At 37.4% G+C, this 16,617-nt stretch overlaps 1 pseudogene; it reads left to right on the top strand.

The window, feature by feature from the left end:
• Positions 1-16,617, top strand: part of LOC137257496 (uncharacterized) — a 70,352-nt pseudogene that overhangs the window by 37,946 nt on the left and 15,789 nt on the right.

The raw sequence follows: 16,617 nt of genomic DNA, 5'->3' as shown, positions 1-16,617 counted from the left end.
AGTTTCACACGAGCATCAAAGACAAAGATTCCAGGTGGTAATGGTCAGAAAGTTCACAGGAATTATTTCCGGTTGGTTGGAGGCTTACGTTTTAACTCATTATAGACTTACTTGGAACGCCATAAATAGCTTTGTCGGACTTAGTGTGCGACAGCTGGCGTTCACATATGCGCATGCCATTGTGACGTTATATCTTAACGTACTCACTCATACTCAAGCGGCATTTCTCCAAGGTCTGCGTTCGCTTTTAGTTCTGTTTCTGAGTTAAATAAGACACAGCAAGACACATCTGGAAAAGGAACCCATCGACTTGGAGTGGCAACTCTTCCAGGTGCAGGAAAAGGCTCCTTCCAAACATCCGTTGTCTGGTGACTGTGTTCTAAGGATGTTCGGCACGGTCGTTACATTTTGAATCCGACACATATGCAGGTGGTTGTGAGAATAGTCTCAGGATGACACAGCGATGACCATGCCTTCACAGCTCACTTAAATACCTCGTGTGTTCTATTTATGGCGCATCAATATTGATTCCCGTCATACCGAAACTGTTATATACTATTTTCACAACAGGGCATTTCCCATTAGGATGAACTAAAGGATTTAAAGTTCTTATACATAAGGTATCACAAGGTAATACCGGATAATTATAGAGGCGTCACATTACTGTCGTGTTTGAGCAAGTTCTTTACTAGCATTTTGAATTAAAGGATTTCTTTTTGGTGTGAAAAATATAGTTAATTACTGAAGAACTGGCCGGTTACCGAGAAAATTACAGCACTGTTGACGTATGTTTATTTTACAGATTAATTAATATTGTAAAGTAAAGTTAAAACTATACTCTGCATTCATTGACTTTAGAAAAACTTTTGACTACGTAAATAAACATGCACATTGGAATAAATTGTATAAGCTTGGGATAGGTTGAGGCTGACCAATAATATTCACTCAAGCTTATCCATGTTGTCTTTTGGTGTCAGACAAGGAGATTTTGTTCTTATTATTTATGAAGCATATAGTAGAAGGAACTTCATGAAGACACATGAGGCCAACGGGTAATTTCCCTTGGCGGAATGTTGTCATTATTCACATTCCAAAACCAGGCTGTGATCATATTGATCCTTCAAACTAAGGCCAATATCTCTTGTGTTTGCAAGACAACTGGAAGAATGGTAAATGGCTAACTAATATGGTATTTAGAAACATATAATCTTATTGCTAATATTCATAGTGGGTTCAGTAAAAAAAGTACCACTGACCATTTAGTTAGATTAGAAACGTTTGTTAAGAATGCGTCAACAAACAACATGCTGTATGTATGAATGTTTTTATCCCGAAAAAGCATATTATACAACCTGAAAAAGTGGAAATTTAGAAGCTGTTCTTAAAATGGGTCTGAGAGGCCGTTTGTCCAACTTCATACAACAGTTTTTAACAGATCGACATTATAAGTTGCGTGTGGCTTCCATCTCCTCTGAATTTTATGAGCAGGATCAAGGTGTCCCACAAGGCAGCATATTATCTGCAACGCTGTTCAGTTTCAAAATACTTTATGAAAATGACTCTGTTGACAGGTCATTATTTGTTGATGATTTTAATGTATCATGTTGGGGTAAAAATATGCACAAGATTGAGTCAGTTGCAGCTTTGTCTCGATAAAATTAATGGCTTTACGTTTTCTAACTCTAAAACAAACTGACAAAAACAAACAAAATAACTAGGCTGTCTGAGATTAAAAATAGTCGTAGGTTTTCCTTGAGATGAAATGGAGGGACTTTTTCGTCAAGCCAAGTATCAGCCATTGACATTAGCTGAATTGGGACAAGCATTGGTTCAGAGACAGAACAACATTCCCCAAGCTTTCAATCGCCTACGTCTACGTGCCGTTGTTAAGTCAGCATGGACGCCAGTGCTGGACTTTTGACACTACATCTCCTCAGGGACATGTCAATATGGCTAGAGTCAGTTCATACAGATTTTGATGTTATCCTGTCAACAGTTAAAGAGTGATTTAGGAAAACGCCACAAATCATGTTATTATCTTTTTGTATTAAAATGGCATACCGTCCAATGGGGCATAGTTACTTTATTCCAGTAGTATACAAGTTGTGACAACATTAAACATCAGCAACATATGTCATATTTGGGATTTCACTTTCTTAGTAAAGTACAAATGCTAGTACTTTTTTCGGTTGAGTCCCATCCGGGATTCGAACCCGCACCCTCAGAGTCAGGCACCTAATCGCCAGCACACAAAGTCAGCCGCCTAGCCCGCTCAGCCACCGCGACTTCCACATGGACTCTGAGGGTGCGGGTTCGAATCCCGGATGGGACTCAACCGAAAAAAGTACTAGCATTTGTACTTTACTAAGAAAGTGAAATCCCAAATATGACATTTGTTGCATTTGACCACTTTCTAAATGGCATCGTGTAATCATATTAAACATCAGCTTGATTCTGTTCAACAACAAAAGCATTGTTACTGTTGTGGATCAACTTTCCATGTTTCGAAGGATGAAAACTGTCCAGCTACAGGCAAGAGATATATTCGCGATAGAAAGCGAGGTCATTTGATGTTAAGAACAGTTTTGTGCACAAACCTAATGTTGACCCAGATGGTTTCAAGTGTCACTGAAACTGCGTAGGTTTCCACTGTCAGATCGTGGCGATTTGGCTTATGAACTGAACGGACTTGCCAAGCAAAGTATCATTGAGAAGACTGACCTTGTTATTGCGTCTGGTAAGGTGGGTGAGTGAGTGAGTTTAGTTTTACGCTGCACTCAGCAATATTCCAGCTATATTGCGGCGGTCTGTAAATAATTGAGTCTGGACCATACAATCCAGTGATCAACAACATGAGCATCGATCTGCACAATTGGGAACCGATGACATGTGTCAACCAAGTCAGCGAGCCTGACCACCCGATCCCGTTAGTCGCCTCTTACGACAAGCTGAGTCACCTTTGATGGCAACGCATGGGTTGCTGAAGGCCTATTCTACCCCGGGACCTTCACGGGTCGTCTGGTAAGGTATGTCAATGTGCACATCTGAAAGAGCTAAACACAAGTCTGGTTCCTGACTGGTTTGCTTCGCCTACAAAGGAAGAACTGTCTCATGGAATACAAAACATGATATTCGTCGTAAGGACATACAGAGAGTGAATTAAAGTTTATAGTCAATGCGACAGTATCGTGACTAAGACAGTAAATACTTTATAATTTCATTTTAACAATCTGTCGACAAAGGACAGTAAAACAGTTAGTAAATCACTGTTAGAGGTTTAAAATTAGCATGTAACTTAAAAGTTGTATACTGTTACGGACACTACAGCATGAAAATATGCTATAGAGTGCCAGGAAATGAAGGTAAATCACAATACTAGTTAGTGAATGAGTTAGTATTAAGCGGCAATATTTCGGCCATTTCGTGATGAGAACATATTTGATTTTCAAACGGAATATGTATACAATAATAAACAATGTCGTGAAAGGACAGTAAAACAATTAGGATATCACATTACTATGAAAAACTAGCGTGGAAAGCTAAACCTAATAGCACTATTTGGACAAAGCAATATAAGCAATACTGAAGGTAGATCACAAGATCACCATATATACCAGTGAGTGAGTGGCTGAGTTAAAATAAAAAATCGTGATTAAAACAGTATATACTTTATAGTTCTGTTTAGTAAAATCCGCCGCCAAAGGAAATTAAAACAACTAATGTATCACATTTAGCGATATAAAACTAGCATCTAACATGAAACATATGCTATTTAGGACTAAATGAAATAAATTTGTTAAAACATGAGATAGATGAATTGCCAACCATAAAATAAACGGAATGCTTATATGATCTAAAGCAAACTGGGTCGAAAAAGGGGGAAACCAACGAAATACTTGTTAAAGTTAGAGTCAAGAAACTTCTTAAACAGACGGATCAGAGAAATGCCTCTATGCAGTTTTGAATACGTTAGGCTATTTGCCTGCTTTTCAGGGTTAAAAGTCAACGTACATAAAACTAAACTAATATGGATAGGCTCCAAAAAGAGATCCCGATATATAAGATGTGCAAAGCATGGAAATTTGACTGGTCACAAACAGACTTTACGCTTTTGGGAATTCATTACAACATTGATCTTGATAAGATGGTTGATGCAAAACTACAACGAAAAACTATCTCAGATTGAAAGGCAAATGAACATTTGGTCCGCTCGTACCCTAAACACGTACGGAAGAAATTCTCTTCTTAAATCACTCCTACTACCTAAGCTTAACGACATATTCTCATCTCTACCAAATCCCCAAAATATGTTATTGAAAGACTTCAGACAAAGTGTTTTAATTTCATATGGGAAAACAAACCTGATAAGTTCAAAAGAGATGTAATGATGCTAAATCCAGAACATAGGGGAATAAAAACTCCAAATGTTAGAAAAATTAGAAAAAAATCACCACAACCAAAATGGATAAATAAAATAAGGCATCATGATCTTAAATGGGTGTCTCTTTTTTCCAGTCAATTTAAAATCAAGACCCAGTTTCTACTTACAGATAACTGCTAAATAAAAAACTAAATAATTCCCCCTTCAACTAACCCCTTTTGGAAAGAAACACTGTTGGAGTGGGCGAAATTTATGTCTACATGTAAAAGAGAAATTGTAAGTGAAGAAGATATACAAAGACAATCCATATGAAATAACGACAATATTACAATTGATAGTCAGTCTTTCTATATCTTCAGTGGTACAAAGAAGGTGTCGTTTTTGTGAATGATTTACCATATGAAGAAGGCAGACTGTACACATATGAAGAATTTTCCGATACATTTTCAATACAAACCAATTTTTTAACGCATGAATCAGTGAAAAGATCAATTTTAACATCTGCAAGAACACTAAATATAAAGCAATTCAAAAAGACATTAAGCGAATCAATTTATTCTATTAATGTCTCACAAATTATCACCGTAATTGGGAGTAAAAAAGTATACGACTTCCTCCTAAACTCCTAAAGCGATTTTACTGAAAATGACTGGAAAACTTTGAATATCATTGCAAATAAATGTTCGCACAGACTTGAAATGGTTGCAATATAAAATTATTCACAATATCCTCCCAACAAGATAACTGCTTCATAAAATTGGATACGCATCTTCACCAATTTGTACATTTTGTGGAACAGAAAGGGAAACTATCAATCATATGTTATGTGAATGTGAATTTGTTTATAAATTATGGAAAGAAACAGAAGCATGGCTGAACTCAGTAAAGCTACAACTGGAGCTTACAAATACAATTGTTTTATTGGGAATGAAAGGGAAAACAACAATCCCATTAATGAAATAATTTCAGTGGTCAAGCACTATATCTACAGATGCAGCATAAATGGTTTCAGACCAAAGTTTGAATATTTAAAAAATAAAATTGTCCGTGACTATGATATGTCAAGGTATGTTTACCTATCAGCTGGAACTGAGCAATTATTTTTCAATTTATTTTCTCTTGCTGAGCTCGGCCTTATTCAGATATCAAATATAATCTGTGGCAGGATATGCCCCATGTTAATTTTCTATTTCAGAAATGTCTTCAAATGCTCAATCTTTGTTTGTATTACGTAATAAAAATGTGAAGTGAGTGAGTGAGGTAATATTTAGCATCACATCAACAATATTGCATCCATATCGTGACGAGAACAATTTAATTTATATCAATATTAAAATTAATAAAATTAGGACATAAGAACCTCCCATCCCAGGACAGTAAAATACTAGATTATCACAGATATGAACATAAAACCAGCATGTGAAACTAAAACAGTGTAATGAAAGAGGACAATAGAGCATAAAACAGTTCTATAGATCAAAGACAACTAAAGGTAGCTCACCATACGGGGAAGCATGGGGACTTACAGTATCTTTGCTACCTGCATGGACCCTAGTTGGATTTACATCATCCCTTCACATGTTAGCAATTTAGACACATCTAGCCAAAAATTAAAAATACGCATATGCTACAATTAAGAAAAGTGGAAAGTTTAAATTTACTGTGAATGTTTTGGGACTCAGGAGTACAATAAAAAATGTGAAGCTTCTTGTCGCAATAATAGCCTAAACTGATAATAGACGAAAACATACGCTTTAGTACTGGCTTCAGTATGTATATTAGTATTTTAATGTTTAGTCCTGAAGTAATACGTTTAACATTTTTATGTGGATTTTAAGCAGTTATCGTGTCTCATAGGCCGTGCGGCCGGGTTGTCTATATTTCTTATTGTCAACTAAATGAGATTTTAACTCTCAACTTTATGCCACGGAATACGATAATATACCATTTTTCGCCTTCTATCTTCTTGTATTGATTAGTAAAGGACATAAACTGCACAATGAGGATCAAGTTTAAAGATGTATGATATGTCTTCATTTGAAAATCTCCTCACAAGAGGTTTACATCTTGTATCAGGCTTACAGATAAATGCAGTGCTTAATGTACCAAGAATGATCAGTGATCATGGTGATGGCCTTTAAGTGTTACATGCGATGTCCTTGGTTAATGCTGATGTCAAGATACAAATGTTATATTTTAATAATGATATTTTAAGATGTTTAATATGCATGACATGATGAAGGTAGTATCGTGGTCATTATGTACTGTATATTTGTATCTCCGTTGAACTTAAATATGCTGAATAAACGTAGTTGTTTAACTGGAAAAAAGCCCTCACTTCTTGAATGAGGACAAAATAAGAAATTAGCATTTCTTGTGTGAGGAATGATATTGAAGGAATCATAATGCATAGACAAAACAAACTTGTTATAGATTGTTGTATAAAATCAACAAAAAATTTCCATTTTCTCGTCTTTTACCAGGTGATCACATCTGTGAGGATACATTTGATCACTTCCGTAAATATATTTGTGTTCAGCTATGGCTTAAAGGTGTTTATGTCAATAGCAAGCGTCAGTAAAAATGTACGTGCAACAGGAGGGTAAATCAACAGACTTATCATACGAATAGCATAACCCTAATAGTATCAAGGTAACGAAATGAAAACATCTAAATGCTTACTTGTGTAGGGAATAGTGAAGAAAGAAACATGGCACAATGTGATGGGTACACCGGAGTCTATACATTTAGGAATGTCAGGGTTACAGGGTCTCATGTACAACAGTAGAGGATAAGCGAATGGAGATCTCTTATAGGTAGCTTAACCCCAAGATAAATAAGTTCATGATAGTAAACTTGCCACATGTTACCGAAATACATCAAATACCGAACTTGATGGATGAATTGTGAAATGTTTCCGTTCTTGGCTTTTACAGAATATAAGTGATAGTGTTTAAATATTAACTCATTTACTCGTGTTTACTTTCTGGTTTAGGGTATCTGATGCTGAAGTCTTGTTCATTGAGGCCATTCTTTTAGAAGTGACACTTGTGATGCATTTGAAAACTTTAAGTGACCTACATCAGGATATCTAGAAGTGAGTGAGTGAGTGAGTGAGTGAGTGAGTGAGTGAGTGAGTGGGTGAGTGGGTGAGGTAATATTTAACGTCAAATCGCCAATATCTCAGCCATATCGTGGCGAGAACATTTACCACTTAAATGAAATATATGCATATCGTAAAACCAAGGACAGTAAAACAACTAGAATATCACTATTTCAGTTAAAACAAGCATGGAAAGTTAAAACTAATATCACTATTTAGACAATACAACATAAAAACAGGCTATAGATCGCCAACAGCAGAAGGTAGATCACCATACTATGGACCATGGGGACTTACATGTAAGTACCTGTGCTACCTACATGGACCCCAGCTGGATTTATACCATCCCTTCAGATGCTGGCGATTGTAGGATATGTCAGCCAATATTAAAACAACAAGAATGCTACGATTAAAAAGCCTGGTAAGTTCACATAGACTTGAAAGTTTTTGGACTTACTTACCCTCTCAGGAGGACAGTAATTTTACAATATTTCAACCCCCTTTGAGGGTACAGCCACTAACAATTCAAGTTACTAATCCAGACTACCAATAATTAAAATGCAACTATCTACAGAACATAATAATCAAAATTCAGTCATGAAATCAATTTCTTTTAAAAATCCAGTAATTAAATGAGCACTAACGTTCGTAAAATGACATTGCAATATTTATCCCTTGTGATGGAGAATTCAACGCAGTAAAGCAGGATATGCTTAATCGTGACTCTCTCATCACAAGAGATACCAAACGGAGGATCCTCACCTTTCAAAAGCTATGCATGAGTATATCTTGTATGGCCAATACGACATCGTCGCAAATAACCTCTTCAAATCTGGACTGACAGCCCAAGTAGGTGTATGGAATAAGAAGTGGTGTCACAGATTTGTTGAGTGATCGGCCCTCGTGTTACCAGAAATGCTTACATGACTGGGTAACCAACAAAAGACGATATCGTACTGGCCAGTAGCAAGATCATTATACAATTCAATGATTTCAATATTTTTGATAGCTTGAAGTCAAGAAAGAGAGTCTGAAAAGATTATATACTGTTTGTGTTTAGGGTGTCTTTGAATATATTTAAGAGCCGTTAATATGGCGTTTGCTTCAGCTGTGAAAATAGAGGCGTTATCTGGTAATCTAGAAGATGTTGTTCTGGATCAAATGAAAGTGGCACAGGCCACTTTGCCACCGTCCTTGGATCCATCTGTAAACAAGGATTTATAATTGCTATATTTATGTTTTAATTGATGATTTTCTTGTTTATATTGTAGTTCATTAGTTTCTGATTTTTTAAATGTAGTTAATGTTTTTAAATGTAGTTAAGGGAAGACTTTTTTTATACAAATCCTCATAAACAGGATTAAAGACACAATTAAATGCAGGATTGGACTCATTAGAAGCTAATTTTGTAATGTATAGTAAATGTGACCCATCATAATTAATATTCAAAACACTGAATGTTGTGACCCAATAATAATTATTACTGAATTAATAACAAAAATATACAGCAGAAAATACACACTCGTAACACTCTCCCCCTTGAGGAAAAGAAAGTTTCACAGAAACTTTCTGTTACAATCATAGCAATAATAACATAATAACATGACATGTAATAACATGAGTAATATGCAAACTTCTTGCAAAATTACAATGACAAAATAAAAATACATACATACAGCATCATCAAGTCATCAAACATTTATACCCTGGAAAGTGCATCAGCATAAACATTGTCTTTGCCTTTAATGTGTTTGATCACAAGATTGAACCCTTGCAAGATCAAACTCCACCTCATAAGTCTCTGATTCTTGTTCTTCATTTTGTGGAGAAAAGTCAAGGGATTGTGATCAGTAAAAACTTCAATTGGCAAAGTGGCGGTACCAAGGTACACTTCAAAATGCTGTAAAGCTAACAAAGGACCTAATGTCTCTTTCTCAATGGTAGAATAATTTCTTTGGTGCTTGTTAAATTTCTTTGAAAAATAACAAACTGGATGTTCAATCCCTGAATCATCCTCTTGAATCAGGACAGCACTTGCACCATCATCACTTGCATCTATTCGCAACTTAAATGCTTTCTCAAAATTTGGAATATATTTCACAAAAAGTCTCAAATATCAAATTTTGTTACGGTTAAGAATTTACCGTTACAACAATGTAACAAATCCCCTTGTAAACCAGCAAAACAGAACAAAGACAAGTCATAAACGTTCAAAATTTTGTTATTATGCAATGAGATCAAGGTATACAAAGTCAATTTCACAAGTCAATATAACAATGCAGATTTCAGGTACAATTCAAGAGAGACAAAATCTAAGTCAGTGGGTCACAAAAGACAATATAGCAAACTCACCAAAGTCTTGGTGTGAGAGAGAATCAACTATGGCAGAATGACAACACAGCGATCGGTGCGACAGCAGATAAAGTTGATTCAGGCGTTGACGGGATTTCAAGTGTTGGCAGTAACTCCAGCAAATATGAATGAATGTGAGTGTCGCCCTCAACACGGCAGCCAGCCTTTTTTTTATAGATATTTAGCCATTTCCCGAAAGTTCGGGCACAAACGAACATCGTCAACACTGTAGAATTCCCTCGAAAAAGTCTTCCGGATGTAGACACATAGAAAACTAGGAGCATATAAATTCCGGAAAACCAGAATGCTAAAAGTGTTGACCAGCTATTAAAACGAAATGTGACCCATCATAATTAATATTCAAAACACTAAATGTTGCGACCCAATAATAATTATTACTGAATTAATAACAAAAATATACAGACATATATATATGACATATGTTGCATTTGACCACTTTCTAAATGGCATCGTGTAATCATACAGAAATATACACACTCGTAACAATGTAAAGGATCATGAGTCAGCTGTATAAGGTTGGCAAATGCCACTTCTTAGGGTTTCTTTGTATAGTTGTCATACCAATTTCTGAAATTGTCTCCACACGATTGAAGATATTTGGATGAACAGTTTCGGAACATTTGGCTAATAGATGGCATCATCAAATCACCAGCAATGAGTATACTGTTTACAGATGACCGTATATGGAGTTGATAAGGAAGTGATGTATTCTGTCATGTATACTTGACAGTGATGTTTTGTTGTTTCATACTGAATAAAGATGACTGTAGTTAGTGTGGACAAAGCATAGTGAATTGTGTTATTGTACCATTAATACTTGATACTGACATTTGGTATTTGTTGTAGAGGGTGAATGGCGAGTATGACCTGCCATGTGGGCCACAAAGCTAGTTTCACGTTCTTGTCCTGGCTACTCCGAACACAACTAAAGGGTAACGAGGACTTTCAATCAGTTACTCTGAATGAGTGAGATAATTTTATGCTGCATTAAACAGAATTTCAGTTACATTATGCCCTGTCGATAGATCCGTTACTCAGACAAAATGACAAAATGGAAGTGCCCCTCCGAAAGATAGTTCAGACTTCTTTTTCATACTTGATTTCCATCTACTGAGCTATGACGAAGATGTGAAGCTAATAACAGGGAAATGAAAACCCCAGAACGTGATTTCAACTTTGCCCACATATTTAGCACCGTGGGGTTGAATTACAATTGTTTGGTTTTGTTGCAGCTATGCGCTGAATATGAGAGCAGTTTCAGCTGTGACACCCGATGCAAAATGTGGGACTACACAAAACAAACTAGTAATCAATAGCAGGTTTAGTGGTCATTGGGATACTGAGCTGCTGCGGGCCTTTAAAATAAACGTCGGAGAGCAGTCTCAAATCCAAATATCGCTTCATAATGGAGTGTATAAGGGAAGATCAGATTTCTTGTGTTACACTGCAATAATGATGTTGTACTGTTAGATCAATAGCGACATTAGCTGGAGTTCTAGATTTCATATTCATATTATTCTTCATATACTTTTTTGAAAATATTAAATATACTATTTAAAAAAACATTGGCATAGGAACAATTTGAATTTTAGGAAAAAAGTTTGACACAAACCAATCCATGCTGAATCCCAACATGTGGGGCAATTGTTGCCAATGACGAAGAAATGAAACGTTGAACAAACTCGCAACAGTTCACTCACGTCTTTAGGGAATCGCTGAAACGTTGAAACGAACCCAACATGAGATGCACGTGTATCATGGCATGTTGTTTCACTCTGAGCTGAAGCCTATGATTGTAGCCTCTAAAAGGCTACAGCAACGGTACTCCACATGTGTTGCTTTATCCACTTTGACAAGGGTATGAAAGACTTACATAAGTTCAACGAGCGGTCGTTAACAATGACGGGCATCGCAGCACGAGGTGGCAAAACACTTCAGCGTGTCCACACAGACCATCTCAAACCGATGTACCTTATACGACATCAATGGGAGTGTTAATGACAGGATCAAGTCGGGTCGACTTCTGTACAGGATCTCTATACCAGTTGAGACATCTTCGCTCAAACGACACGGCATCATCCACCACAGTCTAAATCCCTGGACTGTGCCAAACCTTTGACAATGCACCGTTGGTTATATGACGCCAGACTGATTGCGAGAAGACCAGTTCAACGTCACGTCTTTCCCTTCATCAACGGCAACGGGTCATCTTTGGAGCATGACAGTGCTCGACCTCATGTTGCACATGTTTGATAGGACTTCCTCCAGAAAAACAATGTTCAGGTGTTGCCTTGGCCTAATCCATAACCTGAACTGTTCCCCACTGAACATCTATTGGATACTCTTGATCGATACTCCTTACTCGGCCACCTCAGACACTACAAGAACTGCGTACAAAACCTCACCAAGAGTCAAAACATTCCTCAAGACAGTGTTTTGACAACGTCGTTGTCGATGCTTATGGTGACCACACTGTGACTTTGGCTTTGAGAGCCTGCAGTTGTTTTACCAAAAACTTTCGGTATAATCATGGTTTGAAGATTTGTAAAGTGATGATTTTACTGAACTTGAGCACTGATGTTATGTTTAATCAGTTATATGCACTCAGTAAGTAAACTCCAAAAACAGAATATCAAGTTTTTATCTTAGAATAAAGAACAGTTAATTCAAATCTGATTTTGCTGAACTGAGATGATTCTTTTCACTTTTCAGCTTGTTGTGGGTGATGTTGTTATGGAGCTTCCTGAGAGACAGCCGGGAATCCTGTCTGATAGAGTATCAGTACATGACATGAGCATATCGATAATGGAAATCTCAATGTAATGTTGAACGACCGGCAATGCTGAACATGCATTTAATGCATTGATCTGTACTCTTCGTTTGTCATTCTGATGCACGTGGTTAATCATTCATGTTTGGGGCTTTGTTTTAGTTTTGGTTCTGTTTTGATTTGATATTCTTGCGTCATTGTACTGTTCTAATAACGCCAGACACATCCTTATGGGCAATCTTCAGAAACGAACATTCACTTTAAAATAAGCTTTTGAAACAAAAATTCAGCATCAGATGCCAGGTTAAATGATCCCAGAAAATGTACGATATACAGTCAGAAGAAATAACTAAATGAGTGAGTGAGTTTAGTTTTAAGCTGCGTTTATCAATATTCCAGCAATATCACAGCGGAGGCCATCAGAAAATGGGCTTCACACATTCTACACATGCGAGGAATCGAACCCGGGCCTACGACTTGACGTGCGACCGCTTTAACCACTAGGCTACCCCACCGAGCCAAATAGCTGAATATAGTACCTTGCTTGACAACATATGGAGGGGAATGCTTGCAAGACTGGACCTGGAATCAGGCTGTACATATTTTCTTACTGGATCTGCTTGGTATTATGTATAGATGTTTTAGTAAAACTTGTGTGAGTAGCAGCTGTTACTGACACAGCTGTGCCGGAAGAACACTAAACACTTCTCGCCTAATCAACTTTAGGCTTTTGTCTCACATCAATATGGCAATCTGTGATATCACAGGAGATGTGAACTCACTTTGCTGCAATGTGCCGCTAGAGTTAACGTCACATCAGCAATGTTTATGTTGACGAAAACAAACTTTTGACTGTCGTCAGAAGACAGTAACTAGACTGTCACGGTTATTTATACAATTAAAACTAACGTGTACGGTTAAAACTAATACCACTATTTGGACACTACGTAATATAAAACAGGTTCTTGATCATCAACAGCCGTAGGTAGATGAACTTACAAGGACCCATAGGGCTTACAGTACTTTTGCAATAGCTGGATTTACACCATCCCTTTCACAACTGGCGATTGTGCTTAGATTTAAACAAAAATTAAAATGACAATAATACTACGATTAAAACATGTGGTAGATAAAAAGTTACTTCCAGTGTTTTGAGATTTACGTATCCTCTCCGGGGGCACTAATTTTAGAAAACTTTACACCGTTAAACAACCATTCAATTCCTTTTACAGATTGAACTGACAATCCCGGTGGGTGTAACCAACAACCCACGGAGATATAGTCTGGTTCATAATTATTGAGAATTTTTCTTCTTACTTTGAGCTATCCTAACACCTCAACTGATTCACTGATACTTAAAACTAAGTAATGGTATAAGGGAGGTAACTCATCTTGGCCTACTGAGTATAGTACAATTAGAGTTACCTCCCCTGAATTTGTAGCAGACGTCATTTTCCTCAGCACTGTCAACAATGTCTGCTGAAGATAAAAGAAGGTTGATTTTTGAGTTGTGTAATCAAGGAAATGATGATGTAAATACACTGGCAGAGAGAACAGGAACTCCTCTTTCTACTGTGTATAGGATTAGGAAGAATTTTAAAGAGGGAAAGGATTTTGGGCACCAGAAAGGAGCAGGGAGACATAGAAAATTGGACTTCTCAGATCGCGTCCGGCTGGGAATTTTAGCGTCTAAAAAGCAAAGGGCAAGCATCTCCAACATCAGGTATAAAATAATAGAAAGGGGATCAACAGTTGTATCAAAATCTACAGTTAGAAGAAATTTGATTGATCTTGGATGGGAGAAAAAGACTGGAATTCCTTCTCCTCTGATGAAACAAGAACATAAAGACAGGCGTGTTGAGTGGTGTTTGGCACATGAAAACTTTGACTGGGAAAATGTGATTTTTACTGATGAAAGCTCAATATGGGTATATCCCAATAATGTGAAAATATGGACAAAGTCTGGGTCAGCACCGTTGTATCGACGACCTAAATACAGCCCAAAGTTTCATGTATGGGGAGGGATATCCTTACTAGGAACGACCCCGCTGTGTGTGTTTGAGGGAAATCTGACAAGTCAACGCTACACTAACATATTAGATAATTTTCTCCTTCCAAGTGCACATGTGTTTTATGGAAATGACTGGATTTTGCAGGAAGATAATGATCCTAAACACACCGCAAAACATGCCAAGCAGTGGTTTCAGGAGAAAAAAAGTTACTGCATTACCATTTCCTGCATATAGTCCTGACTTAAATCCCATTGAGAACATTTGGGGGATGATGAAGGAATGTGTGAATCAAAAGGGGTTGACAAAGATTGAAGACATGAAGAGAGAAGTGGTCCGATACTGGGACAGCATAACTCACGAAACACTAACCTCTCTGATAGGAAGTATGCCTACCCGTCTTAGACTATGCCGTGAAGCTCAAGGAGACTTGAGAAAATATTAAATTGTTACCTACACAACATGAAAAGGTCAGTTCACTTTCACAATACATTCAATTTTATCTGATTTGTTCTCGTTTAATAATATGAAATGCTTTAGCTATTCTCAATAATTTTGAACCATACTGTACAACCGAACGGTGGTTGTATCTTATGTGGTTATTGATACATTCGTGTGTGGCCAAACAATTTTGCGACAGATCTCTAATGTTACATCTTATATTCCAGCAGATATAGTTTTTCATATCCCGAAAAAAAACCCCGAGATATTATGAAAACAGGTTATAGATCGCAAGCAGCACCATACCAGAGCCCATGGGAAATGACCGTACTTTTGAGATATGTACGGAGCTTATTGCTAGTTCTCTGTAAGAACCCAATATACTTTACTTCTTATGTACCCATGGTTCTTCTAATATGGTGATCAGCCTTCAGTTGCCGGTTATCTACAGCTCGATTTTTATATTGTTGTCTTATACTAAAGTGGTATGTAGCTTATATGATAGCGTACTAGTTTTCATTCATATCTGTGATACTCTAGTAGTTTTTAATGTCCTTCAATGACAGGTTTTTCAGGTTCTAAATTTATTTATTTTAATATTGATATAAGGTAAATTATTCTTGTCACGACTTTGCTGAAATTTTGCCGATGTGGCGTTAAATATTCATTTACTCACCCACTACTTCAGTTCTGCCTGCTTTATAGAATGTACCTATTATGTTTTACAGATTAAGATAGATATGCAGCAGAGAACGTTTGGGTGATTCTGGCACAGTCAGGCCGGTAAAGCTCATCATCAAATCAGGGCCCTCGCCCACTCTACACGCAGCCCAGACAGCGAATGGGGCTTCCCCCAGGAAACAGTGCCAAATCGAGCCCACCAAGAACTTTCTGGAGAATATGAAGGCTCCCCAACATTGCAGCCGTCCGCATTGCCCAGATTGTCAGAAGGGCTGTGCTCCCGGTGGAGAACCCAGACACTTTCCTGATCTGCGCCAAGAGATCAGGAGGTACCAAACCAAAGGCACCGAGAACAATGGGGATCCTGACGACAGTGTACTTGGGATGCAGGCGAGACATTTCAAAGGCGAGGTCCGCATATTTTTCTGAATCTTGCCAATGACATTATTGTCAAAAGGTTTTAACTTGGATGTTGCAGTAACCTGCCCTCACTGATTTGGGAGCATTTGACGATGAAAAAAAAAAGAGATAGGTATTCGTTTGGAATGTTTCATTGTTTTTGTCGGGTCGAAAAGCGCTTTACATACACCTTGATCTTTCATTTCTGATGCTCTATCCAGTTCGGACACATCAGCAAACAATCGATCACGATCTCTGGCGATACCTTTACTTGTGTTCAAGGTTTTGTGAGCAGAGACCGTGACTGGAATGCCCACAAAAGATTCAATACTCATCAGATTGGTTGCTTGTTGTTACTTGCCGCACTCAACTAGCAGTACATCTGAACGTAAGCGTCTAATGTTCTTAACATCCCAGTATTACCTTGAATACCCTTAGAAACTGCAAAAGGGTTCAGCTT

This window comes from Haliotis asinina, chromosome 12 (genome assembly GCF_037392515.1).
Source record: "Haliotis asinina isolate JCU_RB_2024 chromosome 12, JCU_Hal_asi_v2, whole genome shotgun sequence".
In the NCBI taxonomy this organism is placed as follows: Eukaryota; Metazoa; Mollusca; class Gastropoda; order Lepetellida; family Haliotidae; genus Haliotis; species Haliotis asinina.
The sequence above is the reverse complement of the archived record's forward strand: the minus strand, read 5'-3'. Positions and strand labels throughout refer to the sequence as shown.